At 37.3% G+C, this 20,322-nt stretch overlaps 1 non-coding gene across 1 annotated transcript; it reads right to left on the reverse strand.

Moving 5' to 3' along the window:
* Positions 1 to 12,979: 12,979 nt before the first annotated feature.
* Positions 12,980 to 13,084, reverse strand: LOC131900269 (U6 spliceosomal RNA). The gene has a single exon (XR_009376181.1). It is a non-coding gene; the product is annotated as a U6 spliceosomal RNA (small nuclear RNA).
* Positions 13,085 to 20,322: the final 7,238 nt, after the last annotated feature.

The raw sequence follows: 20,322 nt of genomic DNA on the forward strand, positions 1-20,322 counted from the left end.
AAAAATCACAAAAAAATAAACACATAAACAGTTTATTGGTCCCAAGTGGTGAGCAGAAAGATTTATAATAATGATAGAACAGAATATCAAAAAAAATTGCAAAAGAAAAATCATTATTATTCAGTAGTTATTAAAATAGCCCATAATTTAAGCAAGGTTTGATACCCTCTTTTTGGAGTGTAAATTATTTTATATAAAATTACATAATGTATACTATATATGTCTATGTAGTACATCATATAAAATGTGTACAATTATATACAACTACATAAAATATCTCAACATCAGAATTTGAGGTTAAAATGAACTTTGAAGCACGTTCTCATAAAACATGACAGATTTTGCTCAAGAGTTACCTAGGGAGATAACATCTTGGAGACATATGTTAGACTGTATAGATAAACCAACATTTACAATAGAGTGCAATTCTCTTAAAATAGGCTTTGTCACAATCCTCATGAGACTTCTAAAGATTATGTTACTGACTTTGCATACTTCTTGACAATAGTTTTTAATTTTAAAAAAATCAGTATTTTGAGTTGTAATTTTTGGTTAGGTCATTATAAATTTGCATGACAGAAAAGACAGTATTAGCACTCAGTAATTTTCACACATGAATTTAAAATCACAGTGATATCAGACACTAGAACATGTTGACTTCAATAATTAAATTACCCAATAGAGTTGTCTACTTACTAATGGTAGAGTTGTTTAGATGCACTGACTTTCTACAAGTTTATGTAAAAACTATATCTGTGTCTTCTTGTAACAGTCCTATTCTCTGCTAATATGATTTGTCTTAATCTACTTCTCTAATTCTTCAAGGATTCAAGAAAGGATCTAACTCTAACATAATAAGGTGAACTTTTAAAGCTGGAAAAAAAACTGAGGTCATATATGAACCTTTAGTATAAGAATCCTACCGAAGATTGCCATCAATAATTCTGATTTGATGATATTTTGAGTTTAATATGTTTTTTTAGTTCAATCTGTTGATCAAGAAGTAAACTGAATGAGGATAGTCTACATGTGCTCACGTATACAAGAGATAGCATGATTCTGATGTTCTACATAAAATAAAGATCTAATATAACAAAGACCAAATTCAACTGTTAAACAAATAAATGTTCATTCAAAACCTAGTTCTATCACGATAGTCATTCAGTCATCTTTGTGAGACCATACTACTCAGAAAGTGGTTCTTGATGAGTAATGAGGCTATAATTATCCCTCAAAAGCATGCTGGAACCTGGTGTTAAGGTGTGAAACATTCCGGGAACTCCTAAGGATTTGGAACTCCTAGATACTATTGAAAAGGACAGAGAAATAGACAGATTTTAGGTGAGTGTGGAATTTTTTAGTTAAAATATGACAATTCCTCAAGAAGACAAAGTCAGTTGAGGATTTATAAATGCTTCTTGGTTTCAAGATTACAGAGATTATGATTTTATAACAGTGGTTTTATACTGTGTTGAAAGGAGGGTGAGAGTAAGAATGATTGGTGAAAGGCAGAGAAGTAGAAATAACCTTGAAATCTGCCTGTAGCATTTACTTTGTAATAGCAATCTAAGTACTCACCCATAATTTCCTCACGTCTCCCATGAGCACATTATTCATATTTACTATCCCTACTAGAAGTATTAAAGAACACATTGAGCACATTGTCCTCACATACTCATAAATAAAATTTAAGAAGAAAAATACATACTGTCGCTCAGCACATGCCTGTTGTATTTAACACATGTGATCTGTGCCTGTTTTGACTTGTGCTATCAGAGAATGACACACACGCTGTACCCTAACCAATAGCCTATAAATCTCATTTACCAAGGTATTGATAGAGTACTTGTTAAAATACTTGATTTTAATGATGTGTATATGTATACGTATGTGTGTGTCTGAGTATCTGCATGTGAATGCAGTGCCCACAGAGGTCAGAGGTAATGCATCCTTGTGGAGCTGGAGTGACAAACAGGTAAACTATTCAACCTGGTGCTAGTGCCCCAACTCCAGTGCTCTGCACATGCTCTTAACTTGTGAGCCATCTCTCTCTCAACTTGACGAAGTATTGATACAGTGTCTCTAAGAATCCTGGAATCCAAGCAACTCTCAGAGAGAGGAGTGCCTTTTTGTACTGTGCTCTGCTTCTGTTATTCCAATAAGATACTGTTTAAAACAGTTCAGGGTGAGGGTAAGGTGCTTGAAATTGACGTGGGCTGCAGATGCAATTAATACAAAAGTGAAAATAAATATTTTCTTAGAAAGGTGAAACATCAGACAAGGTGGACAAACTAATTTCTCTTTTAAATTGAGTGAAATGTTTCTAGGTGAAATACTACTGAAAGTGTGATCCTGGATGCACCATAAGACAAATCAGTACTTTGAGAACAATGAAGCTTCAAGCAAGTTTCAAGATACATCTGAAAACAGGTAACACAAGGAGCATGATACAAAGATGTTTTGACAATCTGTTAGATAAGGACCTTAAAAGAGAAAAAAAAAAGTTGCAGATCAAGTGATCTCTGAAGTTGCACATTTTCAACTGCAGTAGACTTGCAATATCATCAAAATCAAAAGGTGATGATAGGATCCTGAGAACGTCTACTAACACCTGAAAGTGTGGATTATGTTCCCATTTGGCAAGGCCAAGCCCAGGGCCAGTCAGGTGCAGCTCTCAGCAAGGTGCTCCTGTGGAAGAACCAGGTAGTTGAAACATCTGGCCACAGCTGGAAGAAAATCAATTTGCTACAAAGAACATTTTATTTATAGCTAGCTGTGTTTTCTTTATTTTTAGTTTTCTTTCATAAATACTAAGATTAGTGATCATAAAAGTAACAGTTTAGTTAAAATTTATTTTTAAAAAATGAAGAAAAAATACTAAACAGCTATCTAAATCATCTGCATGTGGAACAACTCAGTTGTGGCATTTTTGATTCTAGGGAGTATTTTTCCCCCAGAGAACAGGAGGAATGTGGCTAACAAAGAAGACTTATAAAAGATTTGATTGACACCTTGAAAGTTACAAAGGGCTCCAATAAAATCTTGCCAGGCTTTCCTTATAGTTCTATGCAGTAACATGAAAATCAAAGTGTCATTTGAAATTAATAGCTGACAAGTTTGAGTATAATAAAAAAATTACTCTTGCTGTGGTCAATGTGAAACGGGTTGCAGGCTGTTGAAGGTCAGTAAGGCCAATTCTGTAGTCAGTTCCAAGAAGGGCTTGGTAATTTTATGAGCACTAATAATGTTTGTGGATTTCACATTAGCTAAGCTAATGAAGAGTAGTCAAAGGCATGCTGCGGTATTTAAATAGTCAGTCCCCATATGTTAAAGAAATAATTTTATTTTCACCTTGCACCATTAAACTCAGAAGAAAAAAATCACTTTCTTCTGTAAAATTTTAGCTTGTGGTGAAATGTCATCTTAGGACTTCATTCATAGAATTAATAAACATATGACCCATTTGTGGAGCAACTAACACTTTGCAAAATATTACACATTACTATCAGCTTATTTTTCCTGGTATTCTGGTATTGGTTTGTTTTCCATTGTCTTAGCAAATTACTCCAAACTGGTTAGCTTGTAAAGAAAAGATGTTTATTTATTTCACAGTTTTTGGAATTTCAAACACTATTTTCTACCCCTGATGTGGGCTCCAGAGCAGCTGGTATTTCATTGAAAAACAAAAGATTACAAGATGAAAGAAAAATACAAAAAAGCAGAAAATGAGGAGGGCTCAGACTTAGGTTTTTATAACCGTGTCATAATGAGGGCTTTAGAAACCTACATTAATTCCTACTTACATTGGTGACTTCAGTGGCCTATTAACCTTTTGCTAAGAACTATATTTTAGGCATTATTTTCTTTGTTTGATGCTTGGGTCTTGATACTTGACTTGGATAATTTCAAATGTACCATTTTTATGCCCCAGCCCTCTGAGTTCTGAAATGATAGTGTTGTAGGTATGCATCACCATATACAGCAAAATGCACCTTTTAAAGGTTTCACCATCTATTAGTCACAATGAGGATGAAATTTCTAACACAGGAATCCCTTGTGGATAATGTTTCCAAATGATATTCTCCAAATAAATAATAATTATATGAGATAATACTCAGGTGTTTCATAAGCTCATTTTTAACATGTGTGTAATATAAATGACATATTTTCCACAATTCAACTAAACTGCATTATTATGAACAGCTACAAATTCACACAAATGTTATTGAATGACATATCTGAAGTTCCCTACTTCAAACAGTGGGAGCAGGCATGTCTCTGAGTCTTTTGCCTGCTCTTAGTACTCTTTTCTTTCTTTTGTGTTCCCTTGTCCAGCCTCAATATGCGAGCTTTCACCTTCTCTTGCTGTATCTTGTTTAGTCCTGTTTGGTTGTTGTCTCTTGCAGGCCTACTCCTTTCTGAAGGGAGATGGAGGGGGATCTCTGGAAGACAGGAGGTGGGGTAACGTGGAGAAATGAAGGGAGGGTGAACTATGGTCGGGGTGTATTATATGAGAGAAGAATCTCTTTGCAATTAAAAAAAATTAAAACAGAAGAAAAGGTCAACCATTTCATTTCTCTAGATCTCAGTTTTTTCACATGTAATCAAAAAAAGAATCCTAAAGGTACCCCAAGCTCTGGTATTCTCTGAAGTTATGAATCTAGGCTACTGTCATGGTTAACTTCATTTTCACAAAAAAAATCCTTCCAGTGTCTACATTTAATAAGATTGTAGCATATGTGTAATGCTGAACAAAATGTATGTCGACTGTTAGGAGTCAAAGCACTCATTTCCAAAGCAGTAGTCCTAAAACCATTTTTCCTTTTTTTTTTTGTTTTTTTTTTTTTGTTTTTTGTTTTTTTTTGTTTTTTTTTTTTTTGTTTTTTGAGACAGGGTTTCTCTGTGTAGCTTTTCGCCTTTCCTAGAACTCACTTTGTAGACCAGGTTGGCCTCGAACTCACAGAGATCTGCCTGGCTCTGCCTCCCGAGTATTGGGATTAAAGGCATGCGCCACCGCCACTCGGCTACAAATGCCAATTATTTTTATGTGAATATCAAAAGTAACAGTTACCAAGGCATGTCTTTTTCATAAAAAAAAAATCATCAATGAATACATGTGTTCAAGTGCATAAAACAACAATACAGTTGTGGTTACAGGCACTAAAATTTCAGTAGTATATTTGGTTAGATAAAGCAAGTGTTTTTGTAAATATCCAGAATTTGTTGTTAGAAAATGGTAATGTCATTTCAGGAATCTGACACATATATCAGATGTCCTCTTCACCCTCCATGAATATCCAAATTTGGGGGAAATGATGGAGAAATAATGCCTCTCTCTTTCAAAATTGTTGTCAGAAAAATATTGGTTGCCCACAAAATATTATAAAAAAATTTAACATATTTAGAGAAATATTAAATAAAATAAGGAAAACTTTAATTTGCTATTATGTAATCTATGGTTAGTTAAATGTCCTTGATTTTGAAAATACTTATATAACACTTGTTTTTGTTTTTTACATTTAACATGAATTTAAAGTATATAAACTTTTAAAATAGACTTTTCAGCGATTTTCTATTGAAATTTTAATAATTTTGCCTATCAGAATGACTTTTTAAAAATCATCATTTACTTACAAAAATAGTTACATAAAAATTACAGGCCCATTCCTTCCATGTTAACTGTATTAACAGATTTGTATCATACTTGAATTATGGATATGTCACTAACAAAGCTGTGTAGAAATTCCTAAATGGAAATAGAGGTTTCAGCTTCTTGAAGGCTACTAAATTAAATTTCAGCCTGGGAAACAGTGATCATGGGTCATTGGAATTCTAAGAAGGCTTAAGAGCCAAAGTATCCTCTATTCCTAGTGAACTAGGTCAACTTTTCTGAGAAGCACCTACACAAACAGCATTAATATGTCTTGGATAATAATCTTGAAAATGACCAATTATATGGTAGCAAGAGTATTTAATCAAATTATAACACTTCAAAACTGCACAATGAAATCTTTTGGTATCAAATAGAAACAGTTTTGCTTTGGTAAGCAGAGGGCATATGATTTCCAATAGTCTTAGGAACAATCATATTATTCTCCACGGTATACTAATTTATATTATTAACAATGTAATGAAATGGTATTCCTTTCTGCACATTTTGGTCTGAACATGTGTTTTGTATATTTTTAGAATGGTCATTCTAAGTGAAAGAAAGCAATATCACATTGTGGTTTTGATGTCTGTTTCCAGAATGATGAGTGTTGTTGAGTGTTTTCATTTATGTTAGTTGTTTTCTATGAGTGCTTTGAAAAAAAAATTGTTCTGAGTCTTTGTCTGTACTTAAATGTGATTCTGTTTACCTTAATGTACTTTGGTTCTTTCATTTGATTTGTTAGCATCTTTTTGTATCTACTCAAATATTTGGATTCTTCTTTTTTGCAGTCAAAAAGTGTCACTGAGAGTTTGAAAATTCCCGCAAAAATTTATGTATGTGTACATAACAGTATACTACTTAGCTTTCTTAAATGCTATATGTAGAAATATGTATGTAGAAATATTGATGAACCTAGAGGACATAGTTCTAACCAAAAAAGCTAAATATGAAAAAATAATACAAAATGACGTTTAAATATGAAATAGTAAAAATAAAATTCATTTAGATAGACAATATAATGCCAAGAATGAGTTACTTCTTTTGGAGTTTTTAGCCAATGAGGCCCCCTAGGACCCCCAAACTCCAGAATTTGATGTTAAAACCCTATTGCTGAAGACACTACATACATACTTGAGTTGTAGAACACAGTTAACAAGCTGGTTTTGACCTGAAAACGTCATTCCTACTGTCCAGATTTTTCTAGCACTAGAATGTGTTTTGCACAATACTGGAGGAAATAAGGAATCATCATTATTATCCAGCTGTGATTCCTAAGAGCTACCATAATGACCAGCCTGGCAAGATATTTCTAGTTAGGTAATAGTGGGATCGACAGAAATGATCAACAACTTTCTAATCGGATCTAAGGATCACTTCATAAGATGAAACAATCAGGGCCTGAAACCTGTGGCTAGACAGAGTATAGGCCCTAGAAGAGAACCTAATATCATTACTTTGATATATGTACATAGTATTATTTCACGTGCTCTTGATTACTGTCACTGTATTATACATCTCCTTATGCATTTGCTTTTAACATTTTTAATTATAATGTAGTTTTATTTTTAAATTTTTCGTATATTTTGAACATACTCTTCCTCTGCTCTTAAATCTTCCCAGATACTTTTCCTACAAATTCAACTTCATGTTGTCTCTCTCTCTCTCTCTTTAAACAAACAAACAAATAAAAACACCTAACCCAAACAACAACAACAACAAAGCATGGAATCAGTTTTATGTTGGCCAACTATTCTTGAGCAGGATGCTGTTCCTGGAGCTTACTTTTAACTTTTAATATACAAAAATCTTTGTATTTAAAGTAGGATTCACATAGATGCATATAGGTTACTAATATTTTTAAATTCTTTTTTATTTTAATTTATGTTTGCAGTACTGAAGAGGGGAATAAAGGCTTTGTACATGTTGGGAAAGTGCTCTCCTAGTGAGCTATATATCTAAAGCATGTTTTGTTATTGTCTACCAAATTCATTACTCTTATGTATCTTAAACTTTTAAAAATAAACTTTATTATGAAAACCATACAAAAAATTATCAAGTACTGAAATATATCAACTCAAATCTGTAAATCTCAATGAACATATATACAGTTAGAATCACCATTTGGAATGGCAGTTCGTAGCTTCCTATTAAATTTTACATTTTTACTATGGAATATATTTTTATGCACATATCCACCATCAAAATTAAAAAAAGTAATCCATGAAAAATTTGGAACATGCTTTCTTTTTTCCACTGTAGGGATTTGGCTTCTTTGTGGAAAACCATATATTCATAGATGTGCAGATTAATGTCAGGGTCTTCAGTCCAGTTCCATTGGTCCACATGTCAGTTTTTATACAAGTATCAAGCTATTTTTATTACTGTAGCTCTATAGTAGAGCTTGAAGTCAGGGATCGTGATGCCTCCAGAGGTTGTTTTATTGTACAGGATACTTTTGGCTATCCTGGGTTTTTTGTTTTTCCATATGAAGTTGAGTATTGTTCTTTCCAGGTCTGTGAATAATTGTTTTGGTATTTTGATGGGGATTGCATTGAATCTGTAGCTTGCTTTTGGTAAGATTGCCATTTTTACTATGCTAATCCTGCCTATCCATCTAGTGAGATGATCATGTGTTGTTGTTTTTTTTCTTTCAGTTTGTTTATATGGTGTATTACATTGACAGACTTCATCTATTTTTGTTTCTTTTCTTTATTAAGAAATTTTCTACTCACTCCTCATGCTATCCACAGACCCCCATCCTCCCTCCTCCCACCCTCCAGCCCTGTTTCTCAAGCCACCTGCCTCCCCACATCCTGCAAATCGAGGTCTCCCATGGGGAGTCAGCAGAGCCCAGCACACTGAGCCTAGGCAGGTCCAAGCCCCTTCTCACTGCACCAAGGCTGTGAAAGGTGTCACACGACAGACATCGGCTTCCCAGAAGCCTACCCATGCACCAGGGACAGATCCTGATCCCCCTGCCTGGGTGCCCTCCAAACAGTTCAAGACAAACAACCATCTTCCATGTCCAGAGGGAGGGCCTAGTCCAGTCCCATGGGGGCTCCATAGCCACCAGTCCACAGTTCATGGGTTTCCACTAGTATGGCCAGTCATCTCTGCATGGACAGACTTCATCTTCAACAAATGGTGCTGGCATAATTGGATGTCAACATGTAGAAGACTGCAAATAGATCCATATCTGTCACTGAGCACAAAACTTAAGTTCAAGTAGATCAAAGACCTCAACATAAATCCAGTTACTCTGAACCTGATAAAAGAGAAAGTAGGAAGTAGTCTTGAATGCATTGGCACTGGAGATCACTTCCTAAATATAACAACACTAGCAAAGACACTGAGAGAAACAATTAATAAATGGGACCTCTTGAAACTGAGAAGCTTTTGTAGGGCAAAGGACACGGTCAACAAGACAAAACAACAGCCTACAGAATGGGAAAAGATCTTCACCAACCCCACATCTGACACAGGGTTGTAGCTAAAGTTTTCCTGCCTGGCCCACAGTCAGGACAAATCTCTGACACCCGCCAGTCCCATAGCCACTCAGATCCAACCAAGTAAACACAGAGACTTATATTGCTTATAAACTGTATGGCTGTGGCAGGCTTCTTGCTAACTCTTCTTATAGCTTAAATTAATCCATTTTCATTAATCTATACCTTGCCACATGGCTCGTGGCTTACCGGGATCTTCACATGCGGCTTGTCATGGTGGCGGCTGGCAGTGTCTCCCTCACCCAGCTTCCTGTTCTCTCAATTCTCCTCTGTTAGTCCCGCCTATACTTCCTGCCTGGCCACTGGCCAATCAGTGATTTATTTATTGACCAATCAGCAACACATTTGACATACAGACCATCCCACAGCAGAGGGTTGATATCTAGACTAAAGAACTCAAGAAATTAGACATCAAAATAACCAACAGTCCAATTAAGAAATGGGCTATAGTGCTAAACAGAGAATTCTCAACAGAAGAAGCTCAAATGGCTGAAAGACATTTAAGGAATTACTCAACATCCTTAATCATCAGGGAAATATAAATCAAAACAACTCTGAGATACCATCTTACACCCATCAGAATGGCTAAGATCAAAAACACTGAAGACAGCTTATGCTGGAGAGGATGTGGAGCAAAGGGAACACTCCTACACTGTTGGTGGGAATGCAAACTTGTACAGCCACTCTGGAAATCAATATGGCACTTTCTTAGAAAATTGGGAATCAATCTCCCTCAAGACTCAGCTAACACTCTTGGGCACATTCCCAAGGAATGCTCAATCTTACCACAAGGACACATGTTCAACTATGGTCATAGCAGCATTATTCATAATAGCCAGAACCTGGAAACAACCTAGATACCCTTCAACTGAAGAATGGATAAATAAAATGTGGTACATATACACAATGGAGTACTACTCAGCAGAGAAAAACAATGACATCATGAGGTTTGCAGGCAAATGGATGGAACTAAAAAAAAATCATCCTGAGTGAGGTAACCCAGACTCAGAAAGACAAACATGGTATGTACTCACTTATAAGTGGATACTAGATGTAAAGCAAAAGATAACCAGACTGCAACTCACAACTTCAAGGAGGCTACCTAAAAGAGGAACTTAAGAAAGAGACAGGGATTACCCAACGACAGAGAAATGAATGAGATCTACATGAGCAAACTGGGGGTGGAAGGGTAATGGAAGGCAAGGGTCATGGAAAAGAAAGCTTAGGGGAGTGGGAGGTCCCAGCTGGATCAGGAACAGAGTGGGAGAATGGGGAGGGAGATACCATGATAAATGAAGACCCCAGGGGAATAGGAAGAAGCAGAGTGCTAGAGAGGTCCCCAGAAATCCACAAAGATACCTCCACTATAGACTACTAGCAATGGTCGAGAGAGTGCCTGAGCTGACCTACTCTGGTGATCTGATGGCCGAACACCCTGTCATGATAGAACTCTCATCCATTGATGGAAACAGATGCAGAGATACATGGCCAAGCCCCAGGTGGAGCCTCAGAACTCCAATTGGTGAGAGAGAGGAGGGATTACATGAGCAAGAGATATTGAGATCATGATTGGAAAAAGCACAGTGACAAATAGACAAACTAGTGGAAACACATGAACTGTGAACCAATAGCTGAGGAGCCCCCATGGAACTGGATCCTGCCCTCTGGATAAGTGAGACAGTTGATTAGCTTGAACTGTTTAGGAGGCCCCCAGGCAGTGGAGCCAGGACCTGTCCTTGGTGCATGAGCTAGCTTTTTGGAACCTAGGGCCTATGCTGAGACACTTTGCTCAGCCTTAGTGTAGAGAGGAGGGGACTGGACCTGCCTCAGCTGAATCTACCAGGCTGGGTTGACTCAGCAGGCTGATTTTGCCTTGGAGGAGGTGGGAATGGGGGGGTGGATTTGGGGGGGAAGGCTGGGGGGTAGGAGGAGGGAGGACAGGGGAATCCGTGGCTGATATGTAAAATTAAATTAATTATAAAATAAAAATATTTTTTAAAAAAGAAAAATTTGGAACTAGCAAAACAATTAGCTTTAAAATCTCTTTCAAAACTCATGTCTGTTACCTGCATTCAGTTATTACGGAATGATGAACTTATAATCTTATTTCAATATTTACAGTGTTGAATTATGTAGTTGCTTTCGTATATGCAACTGCTGCTGCTTTCTGTTTTTAACTGTTTTTTATTCTTATTCTCAACTTTCCATTTTTTGTCCTTTTATGTTTTTAACTGGGCATTCAACGTGATTCAATTGTCTTATTTCGTTTTTTACTTGTATTGGTTCTTTGCGGATTTTACATCATGCATTCTGATCCCACTGATGTCCCTGCCCTCTCCCATCCAAACTCTGTCCTTGCAACTTCCTGTCAAAACAAAACCGAGAATTCTTGAGACCGAGGTTGGATAAAGCACAGGGACAAATAGGGGCAAATAGCCAAATGAATGCAAACACATGAACTATGAACCAATGACTGAGGGGTCACCAACTGGATCAGGCCCTCTGAATGGGTGAGACAATTGATTGGCTTGATCTGTTTGGGAGGCATCCAGGCAGTGGGACCAGGTCCTGTGCTCATTGCATGAGTTGGCTGTTTGAATCCTGGGGCCTTTGCAGGATTGCTTGGCTCGGCCTGGGAGGAGGTGACTGGACCTACCTGGACTGAGTCTACCAGGTTGATCTCGGTCCTCGGGGGAGGCTTTGCCCTGGAGGAGGTGGGAATGGGGGGTGGGCGGGGGGGAAGGGAAGAGGGGGCTGGGATGGGGAAGAACAAGGGAATCCGTGGCTGATATGTAGAACTGAATTGTATTGTAAAATAAAATAAAATAAAATAAAAAAACGGATTTAAAAGGAAAACCAAAAACCAAACAAAACAAAGAACCAAATAAATAAATAAAAACAAAAGAAGAAGATTCTTGTCTTGGAAGTTGAATTGTGGCCTGATCACAGATTTTACCCCTTAGTCTATACATCTTTAATTGCAAGTGTTCATTGCTATGAATCAGCTTCGAAGCCTCTGGTTTCTACTACACCACCAATAAAGGGCTCTCATTGGGAATCCTCGTGGACATCCTGTTGTTGTTCCGTGTCATGGAGATCCTGTTGTTTTGGATTTGTAGATTAGTCCCCTTCACATGCTCCAACAGTTCATAGATCTGATGGATGTTGTAGTGGGCCAACTCATAGATCTGGTTGTGGGACTAGGTGATACCTGGATTGGTTAGCTCTCTAGCTTTCCCTCATCATCACTCATCACCTGATGAGCTTTCCAGCACTGTCTCAGCTAGCTTACCCAATGCAATCCAGAGCAAGGAACCATGTCAGTTCTCCTGCTCTCAGTTCCTCAGATCTGGGTCCCCCTCACTCAGATCACCAGGGCCAGCTCTACTGTTTTGCCCAGGCAAGTTGCAGGGATCTCTCTCTCCCAATTACCATTGGGTGCAATAGGGTGCATATGAAATGAGGGGGTCACTCCTCCTCTTATGCCCTCAGGGCTGACTCACCTGTGCCCCAGACAACAGAGTCAGCTCTACTGTGCTGCCCAGATGGGAAGCAGAGGTTGCTTTCTCACGCACTGCAGTTGGTGAGGGTCAGGGCTAGCTCTCCTACTCCTGTGACCCCAGGGCCAGCTCTCTCAACTTCCACAGGTGGTGATGGGGGAAGCAGGGAAGGGCATCTTTCCCTCACCCATGCCACCACATGGCACACAAGGGGGCGATGGGGTCAACTCTCCTGCTCTCATGCCCTCAGGCATGACTCACCTTTGTCCCCGACCATAGAGTCAGCTCTAGTGTGCTTCTCAGGTGAGGTGCATGCCTATAAATATATGGGACGCTTCACAAATTATCATGTCATCCTTCCACAGGGGCCATGCTGACTTTGTGTGAAACATTCTAATCTTAGTATATGTGTTGCTGAAGCAAGCATATCTCTTATTTCTTAAGTATTATTTATACTTCTAATTTTTATTATTGCTTTCTCATGTTTACAATTACAATTTATACATAAGCTAAGTCTCATTTCATATTCTATCCTAGCAGCTGCTGAATAGTATGTTTTATAATAAAATTATATTTTTCTTTCACTTACACATATTTAAGTGACTGCTGCTATTCTTATTCTGAACAAACTACTACTAGAGCAATTAAACCTAAAGCAAATAAATTTTCATATTATTTTACAATTTCTTTCAATATTTTTTTCTTTTAATTGTATTTTTATCTTGATTCTGAGATATATCCAGTTTTTTTTTCCCTGTATAACCTCTTTGAAATTTTTTGTCATACCCTGGGATAAAGAACTGCAGGCAATTGATAACTGCTAAGAGGAGAGTAAGCTCCTCCCTAGGGAAGAATTTCCTTATTAGTTGTTCAACACGAAGTGGTCAACCCTGAAATCAGATAGACACAAACAATGAAAACAGACACAGCACACTGATTTTATATATTAGTGTGTGTGTGAAACAATACTGATCAAACAAGAGGTTATCAATTTTAGAATGAGGAGGAGAACAAGGAAGGTGTCGGAAGGAGGAAACTTGGGAGGGACTGGAGGGAGGAAAGGCAAGTGGAAATTGATGGAATTATATTTAAAATAAAATAAATTTTAACATTCAAATTCAAATGTCTTTCTTATCCTGTCACCTCATTTCGCCTGTAGACCTGAGCTGATGTTTCATTTGGGAAATTCTGGCCTTGTTTGGTATATCTCTGCTAAAATTTCAGTTGTGTACATGTGGTATTGTACCTATTATATTTTAATTGTGCCTCTGTGTTGCCTTGGTATTGTTCTGAGGAGTTTTTGGGGAAGAAATTTTCACAGAATCTGTAGATTTCTGTTTCCTTGTTGTCAGTTAAAGAAGAGTCATTTTTGTTATGTCATGTATTTAATTAAAATGGTGCTCCCTGCCAGCAATGGTGGTGCTCGCCTTTAATTCCATCACTCAAAAGAGGCAGAGGCAGGCAGATCTCTGTGAGTTCAAGGCCAGCCTGTTCTACAGAGCGAGATCCAGGATAGGCTCCAAAGCTAATCAGAGAAGCCCTGTCTGGAAAAATAAATAAATAAAAAATAAACAAACAAGCAAACAAACAAAAAACAGTGTTCCCTTCCCTTTCCTCGCTCCAAGCTCTCCCATGTCATCATCGCAGCTATCCTTCAAATTCATGACCTCTTTTTCCATTAATTCTTAATGTATGTATATACATCCTGAAACATAGGCCTGTTGAGTCCATGTAATGTTACTTGTGTGTATGTTTTCAGGGCTGACAGCAATCGACAATCAATCTGCTCTTCTCTTGGAAAGATCACCTTTTCCTCTCCGAGTTTCTTAGTTGCTTATAGTTGCTGAGGCTTTGTGAGCTTTTCCCTATCCAGTTTAGCATGTCCATAGGTATCATCCTGGTTCAGATCAGGTTTGGATAGTCATGTTAATGAGACCTTATGGATGTAGTTTTTGATGTTACTAGGAGACACAATCTCACAACAAACTCCCTGATACTCTAGCTCTTACAATCTGTCTGCTCACCTCTTCTCTAATGTCCTCTGAGCCTTAGGTGCAGGAGTGTTTTATAGATGGATCCATTGGGGCCTGGGTTTTGGTACATATATTTCTTTAGCTTTATGCTTCTTGTAGGTTTCTAGAGAAATTGTGCTTTTGTCCCAGTCACCTGCTTGACTTCAAGGACTTGCATGGTTTGGGAAGGTCTAACTTACATAGTGGATTCAAGAGCACAGGCTATACAGATTTTAGTGTTTCTGACTCTGGGCACTCAAATGCTGTCATGTGGTTTTCAAACAGCTTTTTCAACCAAATCTAACACTCTTGGATGTTGTAGGGATTTTCAGCAATCAAGACAGGATATTTATTATAGCAATGGATTATGCTGTATTCACTAGTCTAAGACAGTGGGGGCTTCTCAGAGAAGTTTTCAGCACAGTGTAACTTGCAGACACACTCACTGTGGCAGTAAAGTGTTTCTTCATACACCGTGCACAGTGGTCACAGAACCAGTTTCTGAAGTATAGGTGTTCATAGAAGAAACTGGATTGCAAATATCTAGGTTATTTAGTGGTAAAGGTCCTCAGTGTTCAGACAAACTTCTTAACCTTCTGGTAATGGGTCCATGTGTGTACTTATAGAACAAGGATGACTACCTTCCTTCCTTCCTCCCTCCCTTCCTTCCTTCCCTCCTTCCTTCCTCCCTCTTTTCCTTCCTCCCTTCCTTCCTACTTCCTACTTTACTTCTTATACTGATATTCTGTGAGTTCCCTGTTGCTGCTGAGTTTTGTTATAAAAGTTTCTCACAGATATTGGGTTATTGTTCTGAATTTCATCCTTTTTCTTTTTGCATTTAAGTTCAGAAGCTCCTTCAAAGTCACCAATGCTTTGGCTGTGTCAATTTTCTTAAAATGAATACATTAATTGTTCATTTTTATTTACTTTTTATTTATTACATTTTCTTTAACATTCTATGGAAGTTTAGCTGTCCTGCCAATTGACTCATCTGTTCTTTATCAAATATAAACCCTTGAATCTGAACATACTTATACAATAGGTATTTTATGTTCTCTGATAGTTTTATCATGTGTATCATATATGAGTTTGTCCTGATGATTGATCGTTTTCTTTTATACTGTACTTTATTGTCTTTCAGGCCTTTTGTTGAAGTTTTCAAACAACTTATGAAGAAATGTGCTTTATAAGGCTGTTATTTTCTGAAAACTCATTAGTGTAGATAAGGGTTTGAGTATGCGTAATGTTTCCTGCGGCTATAATAAACAAGAGAATGCAAGTTTCCCTTGTTTTCTTGGCTTTGCCTTTTCTTGATTTTATGTTAAGAACCTTCTTTCAAGAAAGCCTGTATTTTTCATAAATTTAATATTTTAAGTAATTATTATTTAAGTTAGTTAAATGCATAGCATAGAGTATGATAATTTGATGTATGTGCAGTAATCAAAATACAGTGGCCTTTCTAGTATTGTCCCTCTTTTGCAGCATTTTCTCCACATCCAAAATATACGACTTTGTAACTTCATGCAAACTGTGTATTCTTCCAATAATTTACAAAGGGCTGGTTTTGTCGTCACCCATAGCCTTTTATCGTTGGCTTTACTCATTTTGGAGATGTCAATTAAACCATCATTTTCTTCCAAAAAAACTTTCCTTAACTGTGTGAGAGGATCTGCATTACTTTTGGTCTCTCTTATAGTACATACTGCATATAAGAAAAACATTTAGTTATTGGATTAATATCTATTTCACCCAACAAACAAGAAAATTTATAGATTAAAATTATGTTTCATTTCAGTAACTGTTTAAACCTAATATCTAGTATGAAATATTTACATGACAAGATATCAATGTTTTATAAAATAATATAAATTAAGTCCTTTAGTATATTTCATCTCTGCATTAAACAGTTGTATTTACACCCTTGCTTCTTTCTTTCTTTCTTCCTTCCTTCCTTCCTTCCTTCCTTCCTTCCTTCCTTCCTTCCTTCCTTCCTTTTCTCTCTTTCTTTCTTTGATTTATCATTGCCCAAACTCTCTTGGAATTTTCTTTGCTTCTTTCTCTGTCCCAATCTTTTCAATATCTTTCAGGTTCTTTGAATTGGAAGGCTGAATCTTACTCTTTCATCAATCCACTGCTAAAATTAATTGGACACCAGATACTTCTACTCTTTTAATTTTTTTCTTCCATTACAAATATTTAGGCAACTATTATAAGGGTTAATAATATATCTTATTGTGAATACAATTACTGAATGGCTTACAGAAAGGAATTTAGCTTGGTTCTCACAAGCTGAAGAACTAGTATGTCAAATGGATGAAATAAAGAAAAGAAATGTGAAATTTTGAAAACTGAACTACACCAGGCTGTTGTACAAATCCTAATTGGTCTTAATAAAAACCTGGAGCCAGATATTGAGGTAAATGCTGAAAGATCAGAGAGACAAAGGAACAAGTCAGAGCCACTTCTCACCTGGCCAAGTCCACGAATCCTCTGACTGAATGCCTCTAAGTCCTCAGCCGAAAGGGCCTCAGTTCCTTTTTCCACCCAGCTGTATCATTTCCTGTCTCAACCTTCCTAGTGCTGGGATTAAAGGTGTGTGCCACCACTGCCTGGCTCTGTTTCTTTCAGACTAAATTATTCTCCTGTAGTCCAGGGAGGCTTTGAACTCAGAGCTTCAGACAGATTTCTGCCTCCAGAGTGCTAGCATTAAAGGTACATGCCACCACTACCTGACCTCTATGTTTAATCTACTGGCTGGTTCTGTCCTCTGATCTTCAGGTAAATTTTATTACAACAAAATATCACTACACAAGGCAATTTTTCTCATCAGGGAAGAACCACTTTTCTGGAACTAGTGAAAGCAAAGCTAGAATAAGGTCCCTGGCAAACAAGACACTAATAAAAAGGTATGACGCTCTGTCCCCTCACATCCAATCCCCCCACTCTCATCTCTAGAGTTGCAATGAATCACCAGCTACAGCCTTCCATCCCCCTGCCCACATCTCTTATGGTTTCCACAGATCATCCCTGCCTAACCTCCCTTCCCCTAACATGTTGTGTTGTCTCAGCAGTCACCCTCTGCTAACCCAAGAGCTGATCCTCCTATTATTTCTGAGAGCTAATCCTCCAGTGTCATCACCAGCTCTGTTGCTGGAAACCTGCTGTTGTCTGCCTTTCCTCTCTGACCCCAGCCCAAACTGATCACAAACACCTTGTCCTCCAGTCTTCCTTTCTCCAACTCATCCCAGTATCCCAGCCTCCAATACCACCAACAGACATTTCCTGTGAACACACCATCTGATCAGACCAGGAAAACCAACACCACACACCCATCACACTCTTTGAGGGCCAGAAAATGTTTTCAAAATTTTCAATCAAAACCATAGAAGAAAATGTTCATGATCTAAAGAAGGAGAGTCCTATAAAGGTACAAGAAGCATACAGAACACCAAATAGATTGTAAGAGAAATGAAAGTCCATTCAGCACATAATAATTAAAACACTAAACATACAGAACAAAGAAAGAATATTAAAAATTACAAGGGAAAAGACCAAATAACATATAAAGGCAGACCTATTCAAATTATACCTGGCTTCTCAATGGAGACTCTAGAAGCCAGAAGAACCTAGATAGATGTGCTGCAGTCTCTAAGAGACCACAGATGCCAGCCCAGATTACCCAGCAAAACTTTCTGTCACTATAGATGGAGAAAATAAAATGTTCCACGATAAAGTCAAATTTAAACAATATCTACAAATCTAGTGCTACAGAAGGTGCTACAAGGAGAACTCCAACCTAAGGAGGTTAACTACACCCCTGAAAACAGAAAAAAAAATCAACATCAGCAAAATCAAAAGAATAGAATTACACACACACACACACCACCACCACCACCACCATCACCGCCACTACAAACAGAATAACAGAAATCAACAATCATTGGTCATTGTTATCTTTCAGTATCAGTGGTCTCAATTCCTCAATAAAAAGACACAGACTAATAGAACAGATGCAAAAACAAGATCCATCCATCTGCTGCACCCAAGAAACACATCACAGCATCAAGGATAGACATTTCCACAGGGTAAAAGGTGGAGAGAAAAGATAGTTCAAGCAACTGGACTGAAGGAGCAAGCTGGTATAATCATTTTAATATCTAATAAAATACAATTCAAACCAAAACCAATCCAAAGAGATAGGGAAGGATGCTACACACTCATTAAAGGAAAAAATTATTCAAGATGACATTTCAGTTCTTAACATCTATTCTCCAAGGACAAGGGCATCCAAGTTTGTAAAATAAACACTACTACAGGTTAAAATAAATATTGATGTTCACACACTGATAGGGGGAGACTTCAATACAGGAGTTCTTAACCTTATTAATGCTGCAGCATTTTAATACAGTTCCACATGTTGTAGTGATCCAGAACCATAAAATTACTTTTCTTGCTATTTCATAACTGTAATTTTGGTACTCTTATGGATTACAGTGCAAATGTGTTTTCTGATGGTCTTAGGTGATGCTTAAAGGGGTCACTATTCACAGATTGAGAACTTCTGCAATTCAGAGATATAGTAATGAAAACAGCATGCTATTGATATAAAAACAGACACAATAATCAATGGTATCAAATTGAAGACCTGAACAAAAATGTACACACATACAGATACCTAAGTTTTAATAAAGAAGCCAGAAAAATACACTGGATAAACAAACAAACAAACAAACCACATCTTCAACAAATGGTGCTGGTCAAAATGTGTGTCTGAATGTAAATGAATGCAAATAGATCCAATCTTATCACACTGCACAAAACTCAAGTCTAAGTGGATCAATGACCTTACCATAAAACCTGATACAATGAACTGGATAGGAAAGAAAGTGGGGAATAGCCTTGAACACATTGTCACAGGAGAAGACTTTGCAAATAGAATGTCCATAGGATAGGCACTAACATCAAAATTTAATAAATAGGACCCCTTGAAACTGTAAAGCTTCTGTAAGCCAAAGGACACCATCAATAGGACAAAGTGGCAGCCTACAGAATGGCAAAAGATCTTCACCAACTCCATATATGACAGAGGGCTAATATCCAAAATATATAAAAAACTCAAGAAACTAGATATCAAAAAACCAAATGATCCAATTCAAAAATGGGGTACAGAATTAAAGAATTCTAAATAGAGGAATCTCAAATGGGTGAGAAACATGTAAATGTCCATTATCTTTAGCCATCAAGGAAATGCAAATCAAAATTACTTTGAGATTCCATCTCAAAGTATGGCTAAGATCAATAACACAATTGACAGTTCATGCTGATAAAGATGTGGAGCAAGGGGAACACTCATCCATTGCTGGTAGAAGTGCAAAATGTACACCCACTATGGAAATCAATATGGTGGTTCCTCAGAAGGTTGGGAATTGATCTACCTCAAGACCTAGCTATACCACTCTTGGGCATAGACCCAAAGAATGCTCCATCCTACTACAAAAACATTTGCTCAATCATGTTTATTGCATCTTTATTCATAATAGCCAGAAACTGGAAACAACCTAGATGTTCCTCAACAGAAAAGTGGATAAAGGAAATGTGGTACACTTACACAGTGGAGAATTACTCAACTGTTTAAAAAAATAACACTATGA

Source organism: Peromyscus eremicus, chromosome X (assembly GCF_949786415.1).
Source record: "Peromyscus eremicus chromosome X, PerEre_H2_v1, whole genome shotgun sequence".
In the NCBI taxonomy this organism is placed as follows: domain Eukaryota; kingdom Metazoa; phylum Chordata; class Mammalia; order Rodentia; family Cricetidae; genus Peromyscus; species Peromyscus eremicus.